Source organism: Hemicordylus capensis, chromosome 4, assembly GCF_027244095.1.
Source record: "Hemicordylus capensis ecotype Gifberg chromosome 4, rHemCap1.1.pri, whole genome shotgun sequence".
Classification (NCBI taxonomy): Eukaryota; Metazoa; Chordata; class Lepidosauria; order Squamata; family Cordylidae; genus Hemicordylus; species Hemicordylus capensis.
The window spans coordinates 196,122,748-196,150,301 of NC_069660.1; the positions used below are offsets into that span (position 1 = coordinate 196,122,748).

The 27,554-nt window shown below is 43.0% G+C and overlaps 2 long non-coding RNA genes across 2 annotated transcripts; one reads left to right on the top strand and one right to left on the bottom strand.

The window, feature by feature from the left end:
• Positions 1–1,553: 1,553 nt before the first annotated feature.
• On the top strand, positions 1,554–17,464 carry LOC128323915 (uncharacterized). The gene is made up of 3 exons (XR_008306526.1): positions 1,554–1,625; positions 14,089–14,231; positions 17,373–17,464. It is a non-coding gene; the product is annotated as an uncharacterized LOC128323915 (long non-coding RNA).
• Positions 10,670–27,554, bottom strand: LOC128323914 (uncharacterized). The gene is made up of 3 exons (XR_008306525.1): positions 27,512–27,554; positions 13,778–13,954; positions 10,670–12,447 (listed from the first exon to the last, which is right to left on the bottom strand). It is a non-coding gene; the product is annotated as an uncharacterized LOC128323914 (long non-coding RNA).

Consider the following 27,554-nt stretch of genomic DNA (forward strand, 5'->3'; position numbering starts at 1 on the left):
GGCATAGATAGTTAAAACTCCTATCCTTTTGAGGAGTGAGGAGATCCTTTTGGAGAGTGAAGAGATTAATAATATTGAATCACTGTTCATTCATCTTCTGTAAGCTAAAATGTAAAAGAACAAGTATCTTATGCACACTAGTAGATGGGGAAAGCACCTGGTGATTCATACAGAAGTTACTATTGCACACCAGAAGCAAATTAGCTAACTCTTGGGCTTGTCAACTCTGATTGAAGCTATTGCTGGAGATGTGTAGCCCTCAGGGACATATTTTTTGGAGGGTCACAAAGCACTTTAGAGGGAAGGGGAAGAGGAGATTGACAAAAATTACCTCCCCCCCGGCACGAAAGTTTTGGGCAGTATAAAAGTACATCAAATAGATAGATAGATAGATAGATAGATAGATAGATAGATAGATAGATAGAATAAAAGCCCCTGTCCTCCCACACCATACTCACAATCCAAATCAGCTCTGTCCCCGCTGCCACAGCTGCTATTTGTTTGTTTGTTGAATCTGAATACCACCTAGTATAAAAATCTCTAGGCAGTGTACAGAATTAAAACATAAAATATAACACATTTAAAATTCATAAAAAAATAAAAATCATAATTGATAAAAACACATTAAAACACATTAGAATTTTAAAAACTGAGTCTCAGTTGAAGGCCTGGGAATAGTATTTATTTAGAAAGCAAAAAAATCCCATGATTCCTCAGGTTCTTCCATATTTGTCCCTGTTGCCTTCTTGAATTATGACATCATAATGCAAATCCCATCTAGCTTCCCCCTTTCTTTGACCCCAGCAATTCCATCTATCCCCTGGCTAGATGGCCCAGGAGAATTTCTATGCACTTGGTGATTCTGATGATGATCCCCTGCTCAAATGTACACAAGCAGATTGAGGCAAATACTCCAGTCCTGATCACAGTCGGGTGGGGGTGGGGGTGAAGGAGTTATGCACCTTCTGATCCTGCAGGCCATATCCGCCTTCCCTTCCCCAAGACTTTCCTTGCCCCAAGGTAAGTTTCATGGAAGGCAGAGGCAGTGGCAGGCATTCCAGGCCCCAGGAACTGAACTGGAACTACAAATCTCAACATCTTCAATGGGAAAATGATACTTTGTGCACCATTCCCACTGATAAAGATGGCCTAGGGAAAAGAAGCTGTGCTAAGGTCTGAAATACTTACTACAGTCTACACCTTTTCCCTGCCCCAAGGGAGGTTTTGAGGGTGGGCTTGGGGGTTAGGGTGGAGGTGAGTTGAAATTGGTGCAAAGCCCTTAAGGATTATGTACATTAGATGTTAACTCCTTTCTCCGCCTATGGGCTCATAAGGGATTCAACCACAGGGCTCTGTGGGTGCCAGGAGTCAAAATCCACTTGATGGCACACTTTACCTTTACCTTTAAAGTGATTGCAGCCACTGCAAACATTGATTGCAATTTGTTCATTGTATTACTTTTATCTGTGCTCTCCCACACCATATCCTGGTTACAACATAGACAACCATTATGCTGTCATGTCTTTGATGCTGCATTTTATCAGTGGGCCCTGCAGCAATGTCAGAATCATTAGTGTTCTGATCTCCAAATCATGGGGAGAATGACTGGAATAAGAGAAGACAAGGTAAGTAGATTTCAAAATTAGTTTACATCAAAGCACAAACAATAGAAACAGCCATGTTTAAAAGCAGTCAGGGTGTCTCATGCTCTGGTACTGACACTTTAATTAGAACTCAAATGTAGGAGAATGCAGCCGAGAAGCAGGCTGGTTTTTCTTTTCTTGTTTGCTATTGTTCAGTCCATTTCATGACTGCACTGCTCAGTAACCAAATGAAATGTAATAAGTCATTTCCCATATTTTAACCGATGACTGACATAAATATGGTACCCCCGTTTCCATTTAATGAATAGGTTTCTAGTGATGATTGCAATTCTTTTACGTGATTAGAAAATTGGCTACGATGTAACTGATGGTGCAGTTTACCATTCATGATGTGCCAAATTTATGCCAGCATAGAAAAAAAAGTGCCATTTTCTAGTACTGGAGTGATTTGCTAATTAACATTAGAGCTCTCTATAACCATTCCCAAAGTGGCTAAACAACAAATGAATGTATAATTTATTGTTATATAAAATTAATCCACTTTTGCTTTAACCTTCCTCTTATTCAAACAGTTTTTCCGTTCACAGGATCATCCAAGATTTCCACGAAATCTATGTAAGAAGGTTGTTTTCCTGTTAATAAATCTGGACACAATCCAGCCAAAACTGAGGACTTTTAAATTGAAGTGATTTCAGTTGGAAAACTAAGCAGAATTAGCTCTTTCCCACTGAAATTGAGATGTTGTGATCAGATAAGCACCTCTTGGGCAGGGGTGAGGAACGTGTGGGTGGATCGTGGCCTGTGAAAAATAAGGACTGCACTGAATTTCAGGCACCTGTGATTGAAACTCAGCAAAATGTCATCACTGCTTGAAAATCCTGTGTAAAACTGTATAGGACAATACATCATGGCACTTCAAGGGGTCTTAGGCAAGTCAAACAGAACATGCTAACTATATCTGTTTCTAGATCGCCCTTGTTCCTCCTTCTGACTTCTGAAAGGGAGAGACTCCCAGATGTGGGTCTCAGATATTTTCTTTTGAATCTGAATAGCTGCCCACTCTCTGTACTATGTACAGTCTTGAGGTCTTGGGTAGTGTCTGTATTTTACTTGGTTTATACTACTGACCATTAGAGCTTTCCATCATCACTTTGGAATGTCTTTCAAGGGTTTTCAGCAGTTTTTCCATAACACCAGACCTGGGATTATGGGAGTTATAATACACATCTACCTTGTGTGTTTTTTAAAAATCTTTTTTCTTTGGATGATCTTGCCTTGTTTTTTGACTTCTTACATAATCTCTTGTTCCAGTTGTGTCTGCAGCAGAAAACTAAGGGGCTGAGGGTGAAGGAACCAGCATTTCAGTGTATGTCTCTTATTTCAGTTTTTCACTCACTCATTCACTTAAAATTTTTTTGTCCATAAATCACATGCTGCTTCTCTCTCTTCATTAATTAACCACTTCTATTTTTTTTAAATTTAGTTTAAGATATTGTCATTGCTTGGAATATTCAGTCAGTTCTTGATAATCTTTGTTTTTCTTTTACTTTCTTCCTTGTTCTTTGTATTCTTGGACTTTTCAAATTACTTTTAAAATAATGTTATGTATGCTACCTAGTTACTGTAGGTATTTAATAAATAAATCTACCCACATTCTCTGCAGTCTTACGAGGGCTATGCAGCCCTCAGGGACATATTCCTGGCAATGAAATGGGTGTTTATAAGGAAGGCAGAGATGCAAAAATCACATTCTAATTTCCTTCCCCATGAACTTCACGGTGAGGCAAGCCTGTAGCTAATGTCCCAGCTAGTGTCCTGGCTTGCTATGAGCTCTGCCTTCATAAGGCTGTGGAGAATATGGATCACCATTACTACTTTACAGGGCTGAAGCAATTATTTCTGACAAAATATATGTGAAGTACTGTGACCACTTAGGAAAAACTCTTTATAGTTACCTGTTGTTGTTGTTGTTGCTGCTGCTGCTGTTACTAATAAATCTAGCCCATTAACTGTCACAGGACACACAAAACAATTTATGCAAAGATACCATAGACCATGAGCAGTCATCAAATACTGCATCACAACCACTGAGACAAACTGAACTCCAGGAAGCCAAATAAAATTTCCAAAACACAAAGCAAAGCCCAGGCAGGCTCAGTTAGTTCCACAGAGTGAGAAGGCCAAGAGTTCGAGAGTCTGAGCTCTGTCTCCAAGAAGACCATTCCTCTTGACCTCTTGACCACACTTCAGTTGGTAGCGGGACCTTCGGAAAAGCCTCACTATCTGCTCATAGGGGACAGGCAGGACACATGGATGGAAACAGTCCTTTAGACATCCAGGTTGATGCCTCCTGTTGATCCTTGGAGGGTGGACAGGATACAATTGTGAGTGAAAATTAAACGGGTCTTGGGAGGGAAATGGAAAACATACTTTACTGGCTAATTAGCTGGCATGTGTGGGGGTGGCAACTGTCTGAATTAGATTAATAAATGGGAAGCAGACAAGGTGGTCAGAGTTGTGTGGAGACAAACATGAGTGGCGTTTACAGTTTATCGCATGGGCATCATGCTCACTGATGTGAGAGGTACTGCTGACTGAATTATAATGAGTGAAAGACTGTCCTATTCAAACACTTGACTTGCACTACTGGCCAGCTATGAAAAGGCAATTTTTCCTAATTCAAAATTTGGGCTATAATAGCCAAGTAAGTGCCATTTTATAATTAGTAGCTAGAACGGTGCCCGTTCTCCTCTGGCCTTTGATGATCACAATTCTTCATAGGCTGTTTCACTGACATCCTGTACTCATTAGTAATCATTTTAATATCTAATTTAAATTGAGTTGGTTATGCAATTCCTGTATTTGAGTCTTCCTTTACTCTGCTTTATTATCTTCCAGTTCTCATTCCAAAGATTTAAGGCAGACTATTTAGATTTCATATAACATTGACCTTTCTCTGCATTATGGATGCTCCACTTCTTTCTGTCATACATTTAGGTATTCACACAGCTGTAGGCTGCCATGCTACTTCAATATCCAAATAAACTGCATTTAAAGATGATTTTTTGTATTGGCATAAGCAGCAAGTCTAAAGTAGGCTTCAGGGGAGAACATTTGGGTCAAATTCAGGCGTGGGTTGGAGGAAAAGGGAGAGTGAAACCTTTTCATTGACCTCCTAATTTCACTGCCATTGCCAGTTTGTTCACGGCAGTCCTCCTAGTGTGGCTGCTGGCTGCTATTTTCATAGACAAGGCTCACCACATAGCATCATTTAGATTGTAAACAAAGAGCAGACATAAGGAAGACCAATGCTGTTGCTTCCCCTACCACACCCTGAAAACTGCCCAAATCCTCCCACCCATTTTACCTGTGAATGGAGAGGCAAAGACAAGGAGGGGCATTTCATCTCAGCTCACAAATTTTATTCACTAGTACTTTGTATTTCAGACAATCATTTACATTTTGATAAAGTGAGGTACAGAACAATAGCAAAACCCAGTGTTTTACTTTATACCTCTAGTATAACCTACTATGCGTGGAGGCTTTCATGTGCAGCCTAACCCAGGCTGGGCTTCCCTAGCCTGGGCTAGGCTGCACGTGAGAACCACCAGGATCAGGCCTGATCTTGGTGAGGCAGCACTGCCTAGCCTGGCCTTTAGCCTGGGTTAACAGCACCAAAATACCATTAGCCCAGGCTACAGGATCGTGTGTCTCCTCAGACTTCATTTAGCCCATAGAGACACCGAGATGGGCACCTAGAGTGACCATCTCCTGGGAGAATCCCCCAGTGCACCAAGCTTGGCTCTTGGTGTATTGTGGGATACCGAGAGACCAGGACGCATCATCCTGCCCACTCCCCTGCCTGCCCAGTCATGTAAATGGCCCCATTTGTGTTTTTTTCTTCCCCAAATGAATTCCCCAATTCATTCAAACCACATGTGATACTAAATAGATTATTTGGATGCTTTTGTTTTTGTTTTTAAAAAAACATTTTTTAAAGGTGTGAATAGGATCAGGACTACAGTGTGTGGGGAAGAGGTGTTTAACCATTTCCTTCCTTGCTAAATTCCCATGAACAATCTTTTCCAAAGTTACTATTAGCTCTGAGTGGAAGGTCCCCAAAACAAAACAAAACAAAACAAAACAAAACACCATGGTGATGATTATAAGCTAAAACCAAATTGTATGCTTCGTATCTATCAGGAATGCAATTGTTCCTTTCAAAAAATATGAGTAAACATAAGAGATGGTACTATAAATGTATCTCTGATTGAATGGCATTGCAATGTTAAATTCAGCTTGGAATCAATGTTAAATTTAAGCTAAGTTATATTTGAATATAATGTTATATGTTAGCTCAGAATAAAATGATATAACAATCTATATTTTTTAAAAATCCATCTAACAAGGACAGGAATAAATTACAGTATGCATGAAACTTTGTCCCACATCAGATTATCTTTTATTATGGCTTTTCCGCAAACAATTTGCTTCAGGTAATACATCTAAATCCCTAAGGACCCTGTTTGATTGGACCAAAAGTCCATCTGGTCCATCTTTTCCCAAGAGTAGCCACCCAGATGCTTCTGGAAACTCACAAGCAAGGGTGTCCAATTGTGGCCCTCCAGTTGTTTTTTGGCCTACAGCTCCCATCATCCCTGACTACTAGCCACTATGGATGATGGGAATTGTAGGCCAAAAGCATCTGGAGGACCACAGTTGAAAACCCGTGCCAAGGCATTAAGGGAGTTAACAGCTTGCCTCTGTTTTTTTGTTTCCGTCTGCCAGTCATAGGTACCCAACCTTCCACATTCCATTAATTAGTCAAATCCTCTTTCAAATCCACCTGAGCTAATGGTCATCACCATGTCTTGTAGCAATTCCATTTGTTAATTATGTATTGGGTGAAGAACATCTGGAGAGGCTTTGATGAAGGACTTCAACAAGAGCTTCTAGCTTTTTTAAAAATGGTAAAGTCAAGTAAGGGTGCTTAGTCTAATATCTTACTGATATTAGATTGACTAAGCACTTTCCCTTGACCATTCCATTTTCAAAATGTTAGGAACTCTTGATCAAGTCCTTCATCAAAGCCTCTTTAGTAAGAAGACAGGTCCACTCATGAACTGGTAACTGATTAAAAGATGTTGAGCAAAAAGTAGGAACAAATGCACACACAACCAAGGGGGGAAATAGTTGTGTCCCAGAAACATCTGTGTTGGAACTAACATTGTTGGACTTAATAACTTTCCATTCTTAACTGACTTTCCATTCAGGAAGGGAGGAACAGTAAGCTAGTTGAGTCTGATGGTGAATTATTGTCAGATGTTTCAGGCCTGTGAGGTCATGAAGAATTTTTTGAGCTGTGTTACTACAAGTTGCCCATCTCTGTACAAGATCTTGACTGTAAACCCTGACTTCTAATTGGCCACTGTATTTGGACTTTTCAAAAAGCGGCTTAGTGGGCCTGTTTTGATAATATTTTTCTGATCCATGCAATTAAAGGGGGGTGCACCAAAAGCCCATTTATCGTGAAGTCTTTCACTGACATTCCAATATCCTTCTGGCTTATTCCTTTAATGCAAACTAGCTGGCCTGGCACAGAGCATCTGTGCCCCTCATTTTCCCTGTCTCTCCTCCCCTGCCCATCAGTCCCAGTTTGTCATCTCCCCATTTCAGCCCCAGCCACCACTTCCTCATGGCAGCTGGCCCGCCGGCCTGGCTGCTGCTTCCTTTCACTGGGCTGCGCTTCCTCTCACTGCCTGGTGGCCGACCTAGCCACCACTTCACTTCCTCTTGCCAGGCAGTGCTTTCTCTCACCACCCAGCAGCCGGAGGCACCACTTCCTTTCACTGGCTGCTTGCCTTCCTCTCCCCCTCCCCACACTCGTGAAATCTTGCAAGAGCTGCCATGTATGGGATTAGCTATGGGTATGTCTTAATGAATTATCTATATAGATGGCAGATTGTTTAACTAGTATTTGGAGCACATGCAGAAGGGCGATTTGGACTATCTGCACCCCATACGATAAAGGAACACACCAGGAAATCCATGAAAGATATCACAATTATCTTGGTACACAACCCTTTTAATTGCATGGGCCAGAAAGTATAATCCAAACAGGCTCACAGTATTTCTTTCCTGCTTAAAACTGTATAATGAAAACTACTGATGAAGTAGAGGGGAGCTCAAGGATTAGAAATTCTTGGAGTGGGACAATTTATTATTGGATAGTGAAAACAGAGTGAGGCATGTTTGTTGGGTTCTCCCCCCCCCCCCAGTGGGAAGTTTGCGGCTCAGTCTTCATCATGTTCAGTAGGAGACTATGATTGGGAAACCCCAAAAGATAGCCCATAATTATTGGGAGATGTTCATTCATTCATTCATTCATTCGATTTCTATACCGCCCTTCCAAAAATGGCTCAGGGCGGTTTACATGGAGAAATAACAAACAAACAAAACAAAACAAATGTTGGTCAGACTGAGAGGCAATATTGGACTGGCAAGGAGTTTAAGCCTAGAAAAGTAGGTTTTGGAGTCACTGGTCTTATCATGAAACAGACCAATAGTCAATGTAGCTCACCGCTGATTAATCTGATCGGTAGCAGTTCTTGACAATCTGATGGAAAGACCTTTTGCAGCTCAGCTATAAGAAGCCCTTAACTGGATGGCAGGGATCTAACCAGGGATCTTCTGCTTGCAAATTACGTGCTGTATTACTAAGCTATCCCCCCTATAGTAGTGGAGAAATATCCAAGAAAAGTGTAAAGGCAATTCCTAGTTGAGTTTAACTGAACACTGATTAACATGTGAATAATTTCTAGTGTTCTCCGTTTTTCCAGAGCTTTCCCCTTCACCTCATCCCCATGAAATTTGCCTCTAGCTTGGTTAGCAAACTGCTGCATAAAGCAGAACTTGTGCTTTGAGGGCTAGCCTTCAATTCCAGGAAAGTGAGACAGCCCTTTAGACAAAGGTGTTGTGCTTTGAGCCTGGGTAAGGTGGAAACTGTGCACAGCATCCATGCAGTTTTGATGAGGCTAGATTGTTAGCCCAGCAAGTAAGGGTTCTGGGACAGTAGAGAAGTTCCAGAACCAACCATTCCCTTATGCAATCAAAACAACTTCTTTCCCCTTGATTGAATTGACATATCTAGTATAGATGTGCGAATTGATTAGGATTCAAATTGAATTGCCTCGAATCTGGCTGTTTCGAGTGGTTTGATTTTTAATCAAATCACCCCTAAGAGGTGCTTTTGTGCAAAAGCACCTTTGTGCAAGCAAAGAAACCAGGCTAGCCCTTAAATGGCTATGTGTGTGCGTAGAGGCCATTTAAAGGATAGTCTGGTCCTGGTTAGAATCAGTGTCAGCTAAGCAGCCAGCCAGGGCGGTCTCAGGGAGGGATGGTGGGTTGGAGCCTCATCTCCCCACCGCTGCCAGCGCTGCTACAGCAGTACTCCCACTCCCACCAGGAGTGGTTCAAAGACACCCCCATGACTCTCCCTTTTGAAATAAGCAGCCAGTGGTTCAAAGGGGGATCAAGGGGGATGGCAGGTTGCATTGCCACCACCCTCCCACTGCGGGTTCTGCAAAAAAGATAATTTTGGGGTGCCCCAGCTCCACTTTGTTTTCAAAAACAATGATGAAGTCAGTAATGAAGTCATCTGTCCCCTGTCCCCCCATACACTTAAAATACAGTTGAATTGATTTGGATTAACTTGAGTCAGAACCAATCCGAATCAATTCAGGTCAGTTTCAGGGTGTGTGCTTCTGGATTCAACGTCAAATCAACCCTTGTGTTTCTATTTAACTCAAATCAAATCCCAATTTTCAATTCTTGCATATCTTTAATATCTAGAGTTCTACTGCCTTTGTGCTCCTTCTCAATAGGCTGATGCATGCACGCTGCTCTCCGAACTTTCAGTAACTAGTTTTTGGCATACCTAGCATTCTGTCTTTTGAGCTTCTGAAACTTCCTCACACAGGAGATCCTGTGCTCTTTTGTTCTTGTTTTCCTTCGTCCGATATTTGGCCCAGTCACCAAGATGTGGGACTGCTGATGGACACTTAGCCCAGTATTGCCTTGGAAACTCTGATCTGGCAGGTTGCCTTGAGCTCACTCTTGCTCCTTGAAACTGTTTGTGGCATACCCTGGTGCACAGTTGCATCTTGAAACCTGGTGCCAGCCAAGTATCTTTAGACTAAGGTTCCAGCCTAGCAGCCTTAAAGCTTTCTTGTCCCCACATAAGTGAAGGCCTTACTGTAGCATGCAACCCTTGATCTCCCTTTCTGAGATCCACCCCTTCTTTGCCTCAACTACAGCAGATTAAGAAAGGTATAAACCACTCTTTCTTTCTCTCCTCCTTCCTCTTCCTCACTACCCTCTCACTTTCATTTGTTCCAGAAGGATCTTGTCAGCTTAGCAATGTAATACTACATTCCCCCTCCCTGAATACCACAGAATGCTGCTTAAAGAGTGGCCAGCAAGCTGGGAACTGCAGCATTGCCATGGGGAGCCTCTCAGATTTCTGCACAATACATTGTGGGATACTGGAGGCCTTCCTCCTACAGAGTCCCAATGCTGTAATTTCCGCCATGCCAGTTGTGTGGGCACACAGCGTGATGGAGCTCTAGCAACTGTCTGCTCATGTGGGGATGTAGGAAGGCCCCTGCCTACCCACACCCCAGCCTTCCTAGCCACCAGGGATTTGGGTTGTGTTCACGACCGCCAAGTCTCCTTACTCTGTTTGTCCCCTGGGATATTTTACAGTGATGCTGCATTTTCTAGACCTTATCTGTAATTATTTATGCTTGCTGGTTTGGTGCTAGCTTATCTGGTCTTATTCTCCTGGATAAATAGTTGCCCAGCTGTTCAGAGTTGGCTGCTGAAAAGAAAGCGTTCCTCTAGCACTGGATTTTATCGGAATTGATTTAGGCTTTCCTATCATGGACACACAAGTAAGATGCACACGTGGAGAAGGACATGAGTCTGAGCAAGTGTGGTAATACCTGCTGCATTACATAAGATTTATTCTTTCTGTATGCAAATTGCATATATAGGTTATCTGCTATGTATTTGTTAGATTTTATGTATTTTATGTTTGTATTTGTTTTTTGTGCTGCTCTTCTGGTAAATTCTCTGAGAGCAGCTAACAAAATTAAAAACAAAAGTTAGTAATAACTACATGCAAACAATATACAATAGCATAAAATTAGCAGCAGCAGAAGTAAAAGCAAAAAGCTACTTCAAAGCTGTATAAATGCAGAACAGTCATAAATGAGACATAAGCAGAGAGAGAGAGAGAGAGAGAGAGAGAGAGAGAGAGAGAGAGAGAGAGAGAGAGAGAGAGAGATCCTGGTGGCATGGTGTCCTAGAGTACCATGTTTTCAGCAACTCCACATTCCTGCTGAATGATATGTGGTGGCACAGGTTGTTAACACCACCACCCCGCTGCATTTTCAGGAAAACTTTGATTCCGAAGAATCAATGCAATTAATTGCAGCCTCACAACCTTTTCTTATTTTCCATCTACACTCCCAATTTCTCCAAGGGCTAATGGAAAACATTTCTTTCATGTCTCATTTCCAGCTACGTTGCCAGTTCCTCATCTGAAATACATTCTTGCCTGCTTGTTCTATTTAATAAATAAATTAGCACATTTTCAGAAATAATTATGGAACACCCTCCCACAAAAGACTTCATGAAGTCTAGCACCTTTTAGAACTGCTATAAGATCTACCTATTTAAGCTGCCCTTTGGGACTTAAGTTTTAGGTAAAAGGAGAGGGGAGGGGAAATATAAATGAACTGGATACAATAGTGGGTTGCATGAGAAGGCCAGAAAATTATTTGGGGAGAGGACTTTTTAAATCTGCCCTGAGTATTCAATATCATTTAGGCTACATCTCTTTAATTATTTTGCTCATTCCTAAATTTACCGATATCATCAAAATACGCTCTCTAGATATGACTGAGGCTGTCCTCACGAGCAGCCAAGACCTGGCGAGGGTAGCTAAGCCCTGGCTTGACTACCTGTGGGAACCGCCAGGAGCCAAGCAGCTCTGGAGGCCCCTCAGTAGCAACTCAGTAGCAACTGGGCTAAGAAGCCAGGCTCTTAAATGAGGTCAAGGAAGCGTGTGCTCCCTTAACCCTGTTGAATTGATCGTCTGTCTGCACTGGCTACTTTCAGCCAGTTCGGAAACACTGTCAGTCGCCTGCCTGTCACTGGGGGGGGGATCCCCACAATCCATCACACACTTGCGCATTGCATTGTGGGATTTCTGGGAGCCGAGACGATGTGCACCAACCCTCACACCCCTTCACTACCCATGGCAGCTGTGGACCGTCTAGGCATGATATCTGGAAAATACCCCTAGACTCAGTTTTGCTTTAATTGACATAAGCTACGCCATATTAGGTTGCTAATACAGAGTCACAGGCTCGGAGACTTGCCCTGGCATGTCTTCCCACGTGGTGGGGGGATCTGGCTAGGTGCTATTAGCGTTCCCATGTATTCCTTTCTCACACTCCTATGTTACTTTTGTATCCTGCACTCAGCAACAAACATGAAGTGATGGGCCATCCTGTTCTTTCCCTGTGATGGGAAAGAGGGTTGTTTCTCTTTTATCAGAATAACGATGCATAGTTTTAGGAGTGTAAAGTAGTAACAATGTCAGCCATTGTTTGATGTAGAAGCTTGCTATGTTGATGTATCACCCGACTGTCTCCTGCCCTTTGATTTGCTGAAAGTGTGAAACTTGTTGCCATTTTGCATCTATGCTTAGAGCGGATTCCATTTTCGGTTGCTCTACATTGCTGCATTTGATATAGAGCGTCACCTTTCTTGTATTCTGCAGAATATAATAAAGTAAGTTAGATCTCCTCTTGGTGTCATCAATTGACGTCGTTGCACTAGGTGCTTGAACCCTTTGCAGTTATCAGGCACATGATTCGCACGCCCAGCAACTCCAAGTTGGTCATCTGTGAGCAAGGTGAGCTTTTGCTGCCTTCCTCCTGCCCGCCCTGAAGCCCTCTCACTCAATCATGAGAATGGGCTCACTGTGTGGTTTGAGATTCACTGTGTAACAGAAGACTGTGCCAAATCACTGTTGCAGTGATTTTTTAAAAGCTAAGTGGATAATGTTATGCTCGTAATTGCAGCAGCCTTGATGTTAAGTACAAACACTGCCAAAATATTATCGAGCTATCAAAGTTTAAAAAAACCTGGAAGGTCTTAAAGAATAACCACTTTATGCAGATAATAAAATGTAACCATAAACAGTCAACATTTGCTAACCTTCAGGAAACCATCATGCCTAATTCCTACATTTTAGAAAGGGAGGTAAATTGAACTACATTCAGGTGGCTCTTTTAAAGGTTCACTGCTGCTTTATTTACACATTAGCGCAGTTTATATTTTGCACAAAAAATATGAGCATCAGAAAAAATGTTTGACTCCAGGTACTCATCAAAAACACTATAGACTAGCATTGCTAATGCTTTTATAGGGGAACTGTTGTAATGCAATGAAATGTTCTTGTGTAGTAGGGCTATTAAAATTAAGTTACCTCAGAGGCAAAATTAAGTTACCTCAGAGGCAAAATGCATTTTACAAAACTAGTTAGGGTCAGATAGCAATAGCAATAGCACTTACATTTATATACCACTCTATAGCCGGAGCTCTCTAAGCTCTCTCTCTCTCTATCTCTCTAAGATAGACAGTGAAAAATGTATAGGTGGCCCTCATTATGTGTGGGGGTTCCGTTCCCACCAATTGCTGTGGATAACAAAACTGTGGATAAAGAAACCTTAACCCTATGGGGACGGGGGTGACTTACACACACCAAAGCAGGCTTCTTTGTGCATATGCATAGATATTTGAGAGTGCGCATATGCAGCCAGGTGCTGCATGCATGGTTCTTTTCCCAATTCAGCTACTACTGCGAGTGTGCAGTGATAGCACTGATAAACTGTCTGGGAGGGGAAGCAAGATGGTGGAGAGCTCATTTCCCCCAATCCAGCATCGGTGATCTATCTGTGAAAGGAGACTTTGAAAGACAATGCTGATGTGCATCCACATTCCAATATTCAGTCAGGTCCTACTGAACTGGTTGGATGCATGTTTGATGTAGATAAGAAAGCACATTCCCATCTGGGGAGCGGTCATGTTTTCTTGCTCACCTACACTTGTGCAATCGCATCTGGGATCATGGTGTGGGGGTGAAATCCACTTCTCTGGCTACTGAAAACAAAGGGTGAGGTGAGCATCCTATGGGACCAGTATCAGACTGATTGAAGAAGTTCTTCTGCTTTTCCCATCTGCTCCAGAGGAAGAGAAAGATCTGGCTGCCGCTGAAACTGGAAAGGAAGAAAATGTGTTGCTTTCTTTGTTCTAGACTGTGACATGCTTGGAATGAATTACTTAATATTGAATGACTGGGACAAAGGATGCATCAGGTGCCGTCTATCTGATTTGTTTCACTTCACTCCAGGGACAGAGAAAATCTAAAGCTGCCGAGCAAGATAGTCAATATGAGGCTTGACCGGGCAGCTATCAATTCCCTGCCACAGGTGTTGACATGGATAAAGCCTCCCTACAGTGAGATCCCCAAATACAATGTAATTTGACTTTCAGGTAAGAAATCTGCCTGTCTTCTCTGAGTTTTCTGAAGTTAAAACTTTTCAAGTTAGCTATCCTAGTGCAAGAGGCTGCAGGAGTGCTTTGGAGTTTATCAGGGTTACTCAATATTGAGATCAGAAATGGAGGGCAAGTTTTCTGAAAGATTTAATAGTCTGAAGCTTTGACTATTTCTCAGATGATCTGGTATGTGGAGAAACTGTATGGGGGGAAATGTCTGAAGTTTCTCTTTGGGACAAATTGAATCCCTGGAATTTGGAAAGAATTTGTTCTTTGAGGAAATTTCTCCATGCTTGGTTTTACCTCCTGCAAGTTCCTAGAGCATGCAGACAGGTTAAGGATAGCCTGGCAATGAGATCTCAGTCTGAGGGAGTGCAATAGATCTGGGGGCATTATAGCTGGCATTGGCACCAGTTTGGCTCTCTGTGTTCATCAGATGGCCAGGACCAGGAGAATTCTGGACTGTAGCAATGAATTAGAATTGGGTGATAATATATGCCTCACTGTCAAGTTTCTCTGAAAAGGACTGTGTGACATCTATTGCTTAACAGCCACACTGACATTCTTGAGAGGGGGCTGCACTTGCTTCCTACTTAGGAAGCTAAATTTGGAGTCTTTATACTGCTCCCACCTTACAAGCAATCGCTTTTAAATGAAAAGTTAAGACTTTTGAAAGCAGCCACATTTTTCTGTTGAGTGGGATGGGAAGACCCGTGGGAAAACTGATTATAAAACTTGACTGCATTTGCTGCAGAAGGCACTAGAAATATCTTGAAGTCATTATCGATGCTGAGTGAGGCCTATGCACAAGAGAGGGTGAGATTGTTTTAATGAGTTCTGAACTCATTTGAACAGCTTTTCTACTATTTGAGATTAACTTGCCAATGTAGGCTATGTGAACCCTATTTTGCAGCATTCTCAGGCTTTCTACAGGGATGTTCTAGAGAAAGGGATGTCAGCCTTTCCCCAGGATCCATCCGATGTTCCCAATTGGTTTTATTTATTAATTAATTTTTATTCTGCCTTTCCTTTAAGCAATTTTCACCTGCTTTCATTGTATCCTTCTAACAGCCCTGTGTGGAAGGTTAGGCTGGAAAGAGTGACAGGCCCAGGGTCACCTAGTGTTCTTCATGGCTGAGCAGGGATTTGAACATGATTCTCCTGCTTCTAGTACAACATTTTTGTCCACTCCACCATCCACTCCACACTATAGGACTAAGCCCAGGAGCATGGGAAATCCAGCCTGCCAGTGAGAAGGCTAAATTACATGTCCTCTTCTGAATGGTGTGAGTATTCCAGCCACAGGGAACGTTTTCAGAAATTACCTCCCACACCTGCCTTTGAAAATGATAGTCCCAAGATAGCTGAACTTCTAGGTATATTGATGTGACACAACTGGATATGCATGGATTTGCAGGCCTAGTGAAGCAATTGTTAGAAATGGGAGACGAAGGTTAAGGTTAGCAAAACAATGAAACAGGATTGCTTTGGCATACTTATTCATGACTGGGGAAGTTTTGCTCTGTTCACAATTACAATAGAGCTACAGAAGAGACAGTACAATAAGCAGGAGTGTGTGAATGGGATGTCAAGGTTGCCTTTTCTTCACTCTACTGTTTTGTTCCTCAAAGAATCACTTCTCAGTAGCACAAGTAGATGTACTGACCTCCTGCATCATTGATGGTTTCTTAAGTTAGGAGTTTTGACATCTTTGATGGTTCTTCAAGCATACTTGTTAAACCTTCTGAATAACTTATGACCACAGATTTCACTCTAAAAATGGGTACATTGAGTATTTGACCAAGTACTTTATTTGTTAAGGTAACAAATTTGGGGTTTAGAATACTTATTCTCAATGTCTTTGAATAGTTTTTAGAACTATTTTCTACAGTTAACAAAAAGTCTCGTTGCACATTAACGGTGCATAAATTTCTAGTAGCATAAGCTTTTATGTACTACAGTACACTTCATCAGATGTATGAAGTGTTATCCTCAATTGGTGTGTGTGTGTGTGTCTGAAAAGACTGTTTGACTTTTATTGCTTAGCAGCTGCACCGACATTCTTGAGAAGGGGCTGCACTTGCTTCGTACATGAGGCTACATTTGGAGTGTCTGTTTTGTTCCCACCTTACAAGCAATAGCTTTAAATGAAAGTGCATCTTTTGAAAACTCTGTGTGTGTGTGTGTGTGTGTGTGTGTGTGTGTGCACGAGTGTGCATATGGATGGAAGCATGTGACGGTTGTGTGTAAAGCTTAAATATACATCAGAATGGAAAAAGAGTGACAGAGTAGAGTGAAAATTCAAAACAGCAGTAACTGGTGTTAACAAAATCCTCTTAGTGCTGTAAGTTAATTAAGTTGCTAATGTGAGAGTAAACCATTATTCCAATGCATACCTCTTGATAAAGTTCAACAATCTCATTCTCTCCTAGAAGGTATCTTTCTGGAAAAGGGTGACTTTCTGGTCAGCAGCAGAGTGTGCTGGATGGCTGGGGGACATTTTGAGAAGATTAAGTGCCAGGATCAAGCAAGAGAGCAAACTGTGGCTGTTCTGCAGTTCTAGAAATCTTTCTTGAGGTTCACTAAAATTCTAAGACTGAGCATCTGCTTCATGTGTTGTGAGACATATAGAGGCTATTCACGATTGTAAATAGCCTCTGCTAGCCCGATTTTCTTCAGTCGTGAGAACCACCGGGCTCGGCTGCGAGCCCAGTGGTTCTTGAGCGGCTAACCCGCTCAAGTAGCCTGCCCCTTAGCCTGGGTTTGATGAGCGAGCACTCTGCAAACCCGGGCTATTGTATCATGAGTAGCCACAGCGCGGCTCCACACCGTGGGTACTCATGAGGAGACCCCCGGAGGGGAAGCAAAAAGCTGCCTCCCGGCTCCGAGGGTTTCACCAGCATGCCCTGCGTGCTTGCGCAGGGCATGCTGGAGCTTGTGGAGGCCAATTGCCCCCTGCTACCCCCAGCCCCCACTGGCTCTGTCATGGAGCCAGCAATCGTGTGGGCAGCCGATCCGGCTTAGCCCACTCTCCCCGCATACAGCCCCAAACCATTAAATTGTACACATTTGGAGGGGCAGTGAGAGGGGAATCAGGAGCAGTGTGGTTGTATTTATTTTCTTTATCCCATTGTTTAGCTCATAAGAACATAAGAACAGCCCTGCTGGATCAGGCACAGGGCCCATCCAATCCAGCATCTAGATGCCTCCAAGAAGCCCACAGGCAAGAGGTATGTGCATGCCTTCTCTCCTGTTGTTGCTCCCATGCAACTGGTATTGAGAGCCATTGTGCCTCTGAGGCTGGAGATGGCCCACAGCCATCAGACTAGTAGCCATTGATAGGCATGTCCTCATGAATCTATCTAATCCCCTTTTAAAGCCTTCCAAGCTGGTGGCCATCACCATATCCCATGGCAAGGAATTCCATAGATTAATTATGTGCTGTGTGAAAAAGTTCTTCCGCTTGTCAGTCCTAAAATTCCCAACCTTTAGTTTCATGGGGTGACCCCTGGTTCTATTGTTGTGAGAAAGGGAGAAATTTTATTTATTTATTTATTTATTTATTTGATTGGTTGATTGATTGATTGATTGATTGATTGATTGACATATTTTTATACCGCCCAAAACTTACGTCTCTGGGCAGTTTACAAAGATTAAAAAGTGAAATATTAATTAAAAACAAAAACAAAGAAATTTAAAAGCAAGCAATTTAAAACACAATTTAAAATTTTAAAACAATATTCTAAAAACAACATTAAAACAATCAAAACAATATCAGTTAAAAGCCTGGGTGAACAGATGTATCTTTAAAGACTTTTAAAAAGTTGTTAGAGATGGGGAGGCTCTTATTTCACTAGGGAGCACATTCCAAAGCTTCGGGGCAGCAGCAGAGAAGGCACCCTGACTTATATCCAACTCAGTTCTTCAGATTCAGATTCGGGGTAGTAATGGAGAATGTCCATCCCTGAGTAGCAACCAGACGAGCTGTTGGCAAATGCAGACGGACCTCTCCTGATGATCTCAATGGGCGGTGGGGTTCATAACGAAGAAGATGCTCTCTTAAATACCCAGGGCCCAAGCTGTTTAGGGCTTTATAGGTTATGACCAACACCTTGTATTTTGCCCAGAAAGATATCGGCAGCCAGTGTAACTCCTTCAGTACGGGAGTAATATGGTCTCTCCGAGATGACCCAGAGACGAGCCTGGCTGCCGCATTCTGCACCAACTGTAGTTTCCGGACTACGTACAAGGGCAGCCCCACATAGAGCACATTCCCCACCCACGGAACACCACCCTGATCAGAGTGAAAGACCAAATCAAGCATGTGACCTGCAATGTGCGTCAGTTCCGAGATCACCTGAGATAGTCCCATAGTCATCATGGCTGCTATGAACTTCTGAGCCGCCCCGGACAAATTGGTCCCTAAATGAACATTGAAGTCACCCAGCACCACTAGCCTGGGTGACTCCAACACCAAGTCCAAGACCAAGTCCGTCAGCTCAGGTAGGGACTCTGTTGATCAGTGGGGCGATCGGTACACCAACAGAATTCCCAGTCTATCCCTGGTCCCCAAACTTCAGTACACACATTCGATATGGTCTGACACTCTAACAGGGATCCTGGTAAGGGGGATATTATTCTTGTAGACCACAGCCACTCCACCTCCCCACCCCCGGTCTCTCACCCACTTCTCAACAGGGTACCCTGGAGGGAGAAGCTGAGACCACTACTCTCCACTCCAGTCATAATTTTATACACCGATCATGTCTCTCCTTAGCTGCTTCTTTTCCAAGGTCAAGAGCCCCAGGTGCTGTAGCCTAGCCTCATAAGGAAGGTGCTCCAGACCCCTGATCATTTTGGTTGTCCTCTTCTGCACCTTTTCCAGTTCTACAATATCCTTCTTAAGATACAGTGATCAAAGCTGTACGCAGTACTCCAGATGTGGCTGCCCCATGGATTTGTATAAGGGCATTATAATATTAGCATTTTTATTTTCAATCCCCCTCCTAATGATTCCTAGCATAGAATTAGGTTTTTCACAGCTGCTGTGCACTTAGACGACACTTTCAATGAACAGTCCACCATGACCCCAAGATCTCTCTCCTGGTCAGTCACTGACAGCTCAGATCTCATCAGCATATTTCTGAAGTTGGTGTTTTTTGACCCAATGTGCATCACTTTACATTTATTTACATTGAACTCCATTTGCCATTTTGTTGCCCAGTCCCCCAGTTTGGAGAGATCTTTTTGGAGTTACTCACAATCCATTGTGGATTTGACTACCCTAAATAGTTTAGTGTCATCTGCAAATTTGGCCACTTTGCTGGTCACCCCAACTTCTAGATTGTTTATGAACAAGTTAAAGAGCACTGGTCCCAGTACCGATCCCTGGGGGATACCACTTCCTACTTCTCTCCATTGTGAAAACTGGCTATTTATTCCTACCCTCTGTTTCCTGTCCTTCAACCAGTTACTGATCCACACGTGAACCTGTCCCCCTATTCCATGACTGCTAAGTTTACTCAAGAGCCTTTAGTGGAGAACTTTATCAAAAGCTTTTTGGAAGTCCAAATATACTATGTCAACCAGATCACCCTTATCCACATGCCTGTTGACACTCTCAAAGAACTCCAAAAGGTTAGTGAGGCAAGACTTTCCCTTGCAGAAGCCATGCTGGTTCTCCTTCAACAAGGTCTGTTCTTCTATATGCTTAACAATTTTGTCCTTATGTTTGTTTTCCATCAATTTACCTGGCACCAAAGTTAAGCTGACTGGCCTGTAATTTCCCGGATTGCCCCTGGATCCCTTCTTGAAAATTGGAGTCACACTGGCTACTTTCCAGTCCTCTGGTACAGAGTCTGATTATAAGGACAAGTTATATATTTTTGCTAGGAGATTGGCAATTTCACATTTTAGTTCCTTCAGAACTCTTGGGTGGATGCCATCTGGCCCTGGCAATTTAATTTTTAGCTTTTCAAATCAGTTTAGAACATCTTCTCTTGTCACCTCAAATTCACCCAGTTCCTCAGCTGCTAAACCTGAAAACCTCAATTCTGGAGAGGGTATATGGTCAGTATCCTCCACCATAAAGACAGATGCAAAGAACTCATTCAGCTTCTCTGCAATCTCCCTATCCTCCTTAAATTATTAAGGAGGATAAGGGTATCCCATTCATACCCTCATCTAAGGGTCCAACTGCCTCTCTGGCAGGTTTTCTGCTTCTGATACATTTAAAGAAAATTTTGTTATCCCCTTTGACACTTCTAGCTATATGCTCCTCAAACTCTCTCTTTGAATCCCTTATTGTTTCCTTGCATTTCTTTTGCCAGAGTATATGTTCCTTCCTGTTCTCTTCATTTGGGCAGGGCTTCCATTTTGTGAAGGAAGTCTTCTTCCCTTTTATATCTTCCCTGACTCTACTTGTTAGCCACGCTGGCATCCTCCTGAACTTGGTGGTACCTTTCCTCCTTCTTGGTATACATTCCAACTGTGCTTCTAGTACTGTGGTTTTAAATCAGTTCCATACTTTCTGGAGTGATTTGACCATCCTGACTTTCCCTTTCAACTTCTTTTTACCAGTCTCCTCATTTTTGAGAAGTTTCTTCTTCTGAAGTACAACACATCTGTGTTGGACTTCCTTGACAATTCTCCACACACATATAAGCTGAATTGGATCACACTATGTTCACTGCTACCCAATGGTTCTGCAACTCTGACATCTCGCACCAAGTCCTGGGCACCACACAGGGTTAAAGATGCATGTGATGTCCGCAACCTTCGCACCAAGCAGGCAAGTAACCATGCGGTCAACACACAGGTCACAGACCCATCTCTCTATGCCCCTAATGATCTAATCACCCACTACTAAGAGGCCCCCACCCCCTGGAGGAGTATCCTCTGTGTGACAGGATATGGGTGCATCACCCAAGGAAGGGGTCCCTGGAAAGGGAGCGTTTCCCTCTTCCTCAGACCGATGTCCTCCTTCCCTGAGACCCTCATTCTCCATGACAGCCAAAACGCCATCAGCATGGGAGTCGGATGCCTCTACCACATCCCCAAGGGTCTCATCCACACACCTCTCTGCCTCCCTGAGCTTCTCCAGGTCAGCCACCTTGGCTTCAAGGGAACAAACTTGTTCCCTGAGAGCCAAGATCTCTTTGCAGCGAGCACACACCCACGGCTTCTGCCCCTCAGACAGATGGTCATACATGAGACGTTCTGTGTAATACACTGGGAAGCAACCCCTCCCCTGCTGGCATTCTACCTTCATAACTAGTTTTATTGGGTATTTAAAGTATTTGGGGTTTGAAGCTAGGTACTGGGTACAGTTATCAGCTAATTAATGTTTTTTAGTTTCATCCTCCAAGAAAATTACAAAGGTTGGGTAGTACTCACCTTATTCTTCCCTTGTGTGTCTCGCCACTAAACTCCTGCAAAACCCCTTAGTTATCTGTTTGCAAACTCCTGTTATGAAAGCTCCTGGGAGCAAAGCTCCTCTGGTCCGAGCCTTGTATTCAACACCAGCAGTCAAACTGACTCAGCTCAGGAATGTGGGGCTCCCACAAGCTGGGGCCCTCACCTGGAATGAATGAATCCCCCACTCAGCCTTCTCCTCTGGCAAAGACACAAACACTGCCAGCCAGCCAGAAATCCAACCCTAGGAGATTCCCAGCCCTAGTAGACCTAGCTTCTCCTTCCCCTCTTGTTTTCTTGGTGATGTATGTATGTATGTATGTATTTAATATCCTTGCTGTGGAAATGTTGCTACAAGCTTTTTGCTTCCTCCCTCTTCAAGACCAGCAACTGCCTCTCAGGAATGCAGCTTCCTCTACCAGCTCACTTGATTGTGTTTATTAAAACATGTTGCACCCACACCAATGAAGATATGAGACAGATCTTTGGATGAAAAGGGCCACAACTTTATTAATCAAGCAAAGCAAATGGAGATGGGCACTCCACCCACCTACAGTGTGCAAGCTAGAGACTTACCACCCATGATGTGTGTCTCACCTATAAAGCCTTGGGCAACACACCTTAGCTCCAGACATCACACCCTACTGATGTTGTTGTCTGATGTTGGACCTCTTACCTAAACCTTTCTTACCCTGTAGTTTAGGTAAGAAAGCTTCATTTGGAGTGCCCTTATCTCATTGCATCTCTAAAATAACATGTTAGAGGGAGAAGTGCATTTTAAAAATCTAAATAATATAAATCCTTTTCTAGAAGCCTTTTAAAAATCTGTTGCTCAATGGAAGCAAACATATTTTCTTCTGCTAGTTACCATTTGTATTAAGCCCTTTTCAAAAGTCATTTTGACATTGTCTTTGAATCCTTCACAGTATTCAGACCCCTGCTATGGCAAGTTTCTGCTTACTTCCAGCCAGCCATTTGGAGAGCCCTTATCTCATTGCATCTCTAAAATAACATGTTGGAGCTGTAGGGCTCGCCTTTTATGTTCAGCATGATAAGAAGAGCAAAGCACCATGGATGCTTTTGTACCCTAAATCTTTCTCCTTTCATTAAGAAAAAGAGCTGTCTCCTCCTTTATCTATGCTATACCATTCTCCAGGAGAGACAGAAGAGCGATAACCTGACAACCAAGTTGATGTTTTCCAGGACACCAGCATCCATAAGCCTTCCCAGTTCTCCAAGTTCTGTAATAAGGACTCTGATCTGTGTACTTAGAATGGCTTCATTCATGACAACAGTGAAGGAAAAGCAGGAATCCACAGTGCTTTCTGCTTCTTGTTTCCACAGTTGTCCAAAATAGAAAATTTCCATCTCTCCAATCTGGAAGATGTCCTGTTTTTGCTTCTTACACACACACACACACACACACACACACACACACACACACTCTGACCATTCTATTTTGGATGGGCCAGGGGCCTGAAGATTAGATATTCCAAATGCTTTGAATTGTGCAACAACTTGTTGGCCATCACCACTTTATCTTCTCAGGTCCCTGATTTGGCATGTGCATGGGGAAGGACTACTATCTGAAGGGCACAATTGCAAAGTATACCACACTAATTGTAAGGTTTGACTCCATCAGTATCAATTGGGTTTAAGCATATAGCTAAAACTCTGTTCAGAAGTTAGTGTTCATAGGATCTGCAGCATGAAATGCTATGTAGCAGAGCTCTATAAGCGTTAAACTTGTGCTTAGAATGTTCTATCTCTGTCTACCATCCAATCACAGAAGTGCAGGGTTTTTGTTCTTGTTGTTGTCATTGTCGTTTTGTGCACAGGGCTTTCTTAAGAGCAGAAATAAAATCACAAACAATTTCATGCAGAACATAAAAATTAATTTGCACAAAAGTTAACACTTCCAGGGGAAATAGAAGATGAAAATGCACTCTCATTTGCAATAGTGACAAGCAGCTGTTTCTTCTCCTTTAGATCTCTTTGTTCCGCCAAAGCTCATACATTCTTGCTGTCTGCACCGATTAATCATCAGAAGTGAGCAACAGGCCCATTTCAATAAAAATCCAATATACAAAACAAATCACAGTTACATAACTGCCTATATGCAAGCGTCCCTTAATTTGACAACCATTGTGCAATGCTATGTTACATTTAATTAAAACCTTAGTCAAACAGATCTGATTTCAGTTCAGTCAAAATTACTATTTTATATTGATGTATTTGATTTTTTTTTTAAAGGAAATAATGAAGACGAGGTGCATAGCTGCTAAATGGCTTAAGCTTGATGAGCTCAATCAGAACTTCAGCATTACTAACCAAGTAATAGTCTGCTATCTTGCTGTCCAGACAAGTCGATAAGAAATTATGCAAATAAAACAGGCTTGAGCTGAAATGGAAATCATGCTGAAGTATATTAACTGCAACAACAGTAATTTCGTTAACACCATTTATAAAATATTTTTCCTGTTGAAAAAGGACTCTTGGCAATCTTAAAGGCTCTGCACATGAGCAGTGTGGAGAGCCTAAAAGGGTTTTGCAGGGAGAGTGATCCGCTCTCCCCACAGACGAGCAGGGTGCCTGCCCTCGGCGGCCAGATCAGCCACCCACACATTACCGGCTCCATTATGGAGCCGGTTCCGGCGGCGGAGTTCAGGAGCTTCCCGGCCCCCAGAAGTCCCAGCATGCCCAGCTCCCCATTCTGGGGAGCACCCAATGCCAGGAGGTGTGTTGTAGCCTCCTGGTCCAGGCGCTACTCGTGAGTTGCTGTGGTGCAGAGCTGCACTGCAGTGACACACGATAAGATAAATGGGGTTAGCGGAGCACACGCTCTGCTAACCTTATTTAGGAGGGGGGGTGTTTAAGCAGGCTTGCTGCCAGGCGCTGCACAACTCCCATTGCAGCACACAACCAGCCAAAACCAGGCTGGGCTGCATTAGCCTAGTTTCAGCTGGTCATGTAAATAGTCTCTTAGAATGTCAAAGGGATGGATCACACAGAAGCTCTATTCAGGCATTCAGCCTAAACCCAGGTGAAAGTGAAACAGGACCATGGCTGCACCAACACCTCCTCGCATATGGCAACACAAAAATTGACCCCCGACCAGGAAGCTACAACAGCCTCCCGGTGTCAGGGGTCCCCCCAGAATGCCCCACACGCTTGCATGGGGCATCCTGAGACTTCCGGGGGCCAGGTGGCCCCCGATCCCCACATTCCCCACACCAGCTCTGTGATGGAGCCAGTAGTTGTGTGGATAGCCGATCCGGCTGCCCAGGGCTAGGGGTTTGACCATGTGTGGGGTGCGTGGGCTAAGCCTGCTCTCCCCACCAAACCCCATCTGGTGTTTCACATGAATCGTGTGAAGTGCCTCAACATCTGGTAAAAGAAATGCAAGGACACAATAAGGGATGCAAAAGAGAGTTTGAAGAGCATATAGCTAGAAGTTTCAAGGAGGATGACAAAAACCTCTTTAAATGTTTCAGAAACAGAAAACCTGCCAGGGAAGCAGTTGAACCCTTAAATGATGAAGATGCGAAATGGATCAGTAAGGAGGATAAGGAGAGATTGCTGAGAAGCTGGATGAGTTCTTTCCATCTGTCTTTGCAGCAGAGGATACTGACCATAAACCTACTATGGAACTGAGCTTCTCAGGCCTGGAGGCTGAAAATCACAGCCGATTTGAGGTGACAAGAGAGGATGCTCTAAACTGCCTTGAAAAACTAAAGATTAACAAATTACCAGGTCCAGATGGCATCCACTCAATAGTTCTAAAGGGACTCAAATGTGAAATTGCTGATCTCCTAGCAAAAATGAGTAACTTGTCACTACAATTCAGCTCTGTACCAGAGGCCCGGAAAGTAGTTAATGTAACTCCCATTTTTAAAAAGGGAACTTGGGGGGATCTGGGAAACTACAGGCCAGTTCGCTTAACTTCTGTGCTGGCTAAATTGATGGAGAGCATACATATGGACAAAATTGTTAAACATATAGAAGAACAGGCCTTGCTTCTGCAGGGCAAGCATGGCTTCTGCAAGGGCCTCACTTACCTTTGGGAGTTCTTTGAGAATATCAAGAGGCATGTGGATAAACGTAATCCGTTCAACATAGTATACTTGGGCTTCCAAAAAGCTTATTGACAAAGGTTCCCCATAAAAGGCTCTTAAACAAAGCAGTCATGGAATAAGGGGATAGGTATATGTGTGGATTGGTGATTAGTTGAAGGGGAGGAAACAGGGGGTAGTAATAAATGGACAGTTTTCACAATAGAGGGAAGTAAGAAGTGGGGGCCCCAGGGACCTGTACTCTGACTGGTGCTCTTTAACTTTGTCATAAATGATCTAAAAGTTGGGGTAAGCAGTGAAGTGACCACATTTGAAGATGACACTTAATTATTTAGGACAGTGAAATCCACAATAGGTTGTGAAGAGCTCCAAAAGGAGCTCCCCAAACTGGGTGAGTCGGTGACGCAAATGTGGTTTAGTGTAAGCAAAAGTTAAGTGATGTATATTGGGTCGAAAACCCCCAACTTCACATATATACTGATGGGATCTGAGCTGTCAGTGGCTGACCAGGACAGAGATCTTGGGGCAATAGTGGACAGCTCATTGAAAGTGTCTACTCGGTGCGCAGCAGCTGTGAAAGGGGCAAATTCCATGCTAGGGATCATTAGGAAGGGGATTGAAAAATTAAAATGATATTATAATGTCCTTATACAAAACAAGGTACCCGAGTGTCTTCAACCATACATGCATGCAGCAATGCCCCTCCTCAGTGAGTTGGTGCTGACGACTGTTTGTTTGGTGGTGCCAACCTTCTTACAAGCAAAAGTGATCAAAATTGCCCATGGAGGTCCCCTGGGCATGAGCTTGACTAAAATGTGATTCTGAGAAAGTTTTTTTCTGGCCGGGTATGGACAAACACATTGAAAATATAATCAGGCACTCCTATGGCTTGTGCTGTGTGTGACAAATTGCAGAAGACTTTTGCCACCCCCTTGACTCCTGTAGAGAATCCCTATGGTCCATGGGGAAAACTTGCTCTGGATATAATGGGGCCATTTGATAACCAACCAGCAAAACAAAGATTTGTTATAAGGATGGTGGGTTACCATTTCAGGCAACCAGAATTTTCCAGTGAAAAATGCTCTGATAGGGCTTGCATTACATTGGACCCACTTTTTGGTTCAGTGTGATGCACAGTACTGCTAAGCAGATCTAGTCCCTATCTGGACAGAAGCATTCCTTGGGAAACCCATGCACCTTGCACTGAGCAAGAGCAAGAGAAAAATGTAAGAAATCAAAAAGTCCTATTGACTTCAATGACACTATACCAGTTTAAATAAGTATTTTAATTTGCTACTTACTGGGAGAGTAGCAATTGCCACAGGACTAGCACAAAGGAGGTGAATGAAGTAATCCAAATGCAGCTACATTCCCAGTGTTCTTTCTGTCTTCTAATGAGTGGAATAACATGAATTATATGTGCAGAGAGATCAAAGCTATCCACATAAATTTCGAGGTAGGGTCACTATCAGGCTCACTCTGTGAGTCTGCCCATCAACAAAATAGCTTCCTGTCCAACAGGGGTCGGGGGGGGGGGGCGCTGCAGCAGGCTTTGGCAGAATAACTTCTTAAATAACAATGGATATGCAGCAGTGGGCCAAAACTGAAGAAGGAGACAGAATAAACTCTGGCCACCTTTGGACATAATGAGGAACTTGAGGCAAACTCACCTCAAGTTTGCCCACCGTATTGTCCAAATGATTGGAACCACAATTCCTGGGCCCTACTGCAGTTTTGATTTCATTTCCAAACCTCAGCATAAACTCTTCGTCTGTAATGAGTTTCACTCACCCACAAAGGGTCCATTCCCTCCTCCGTGTTGTTTGGAATTTTA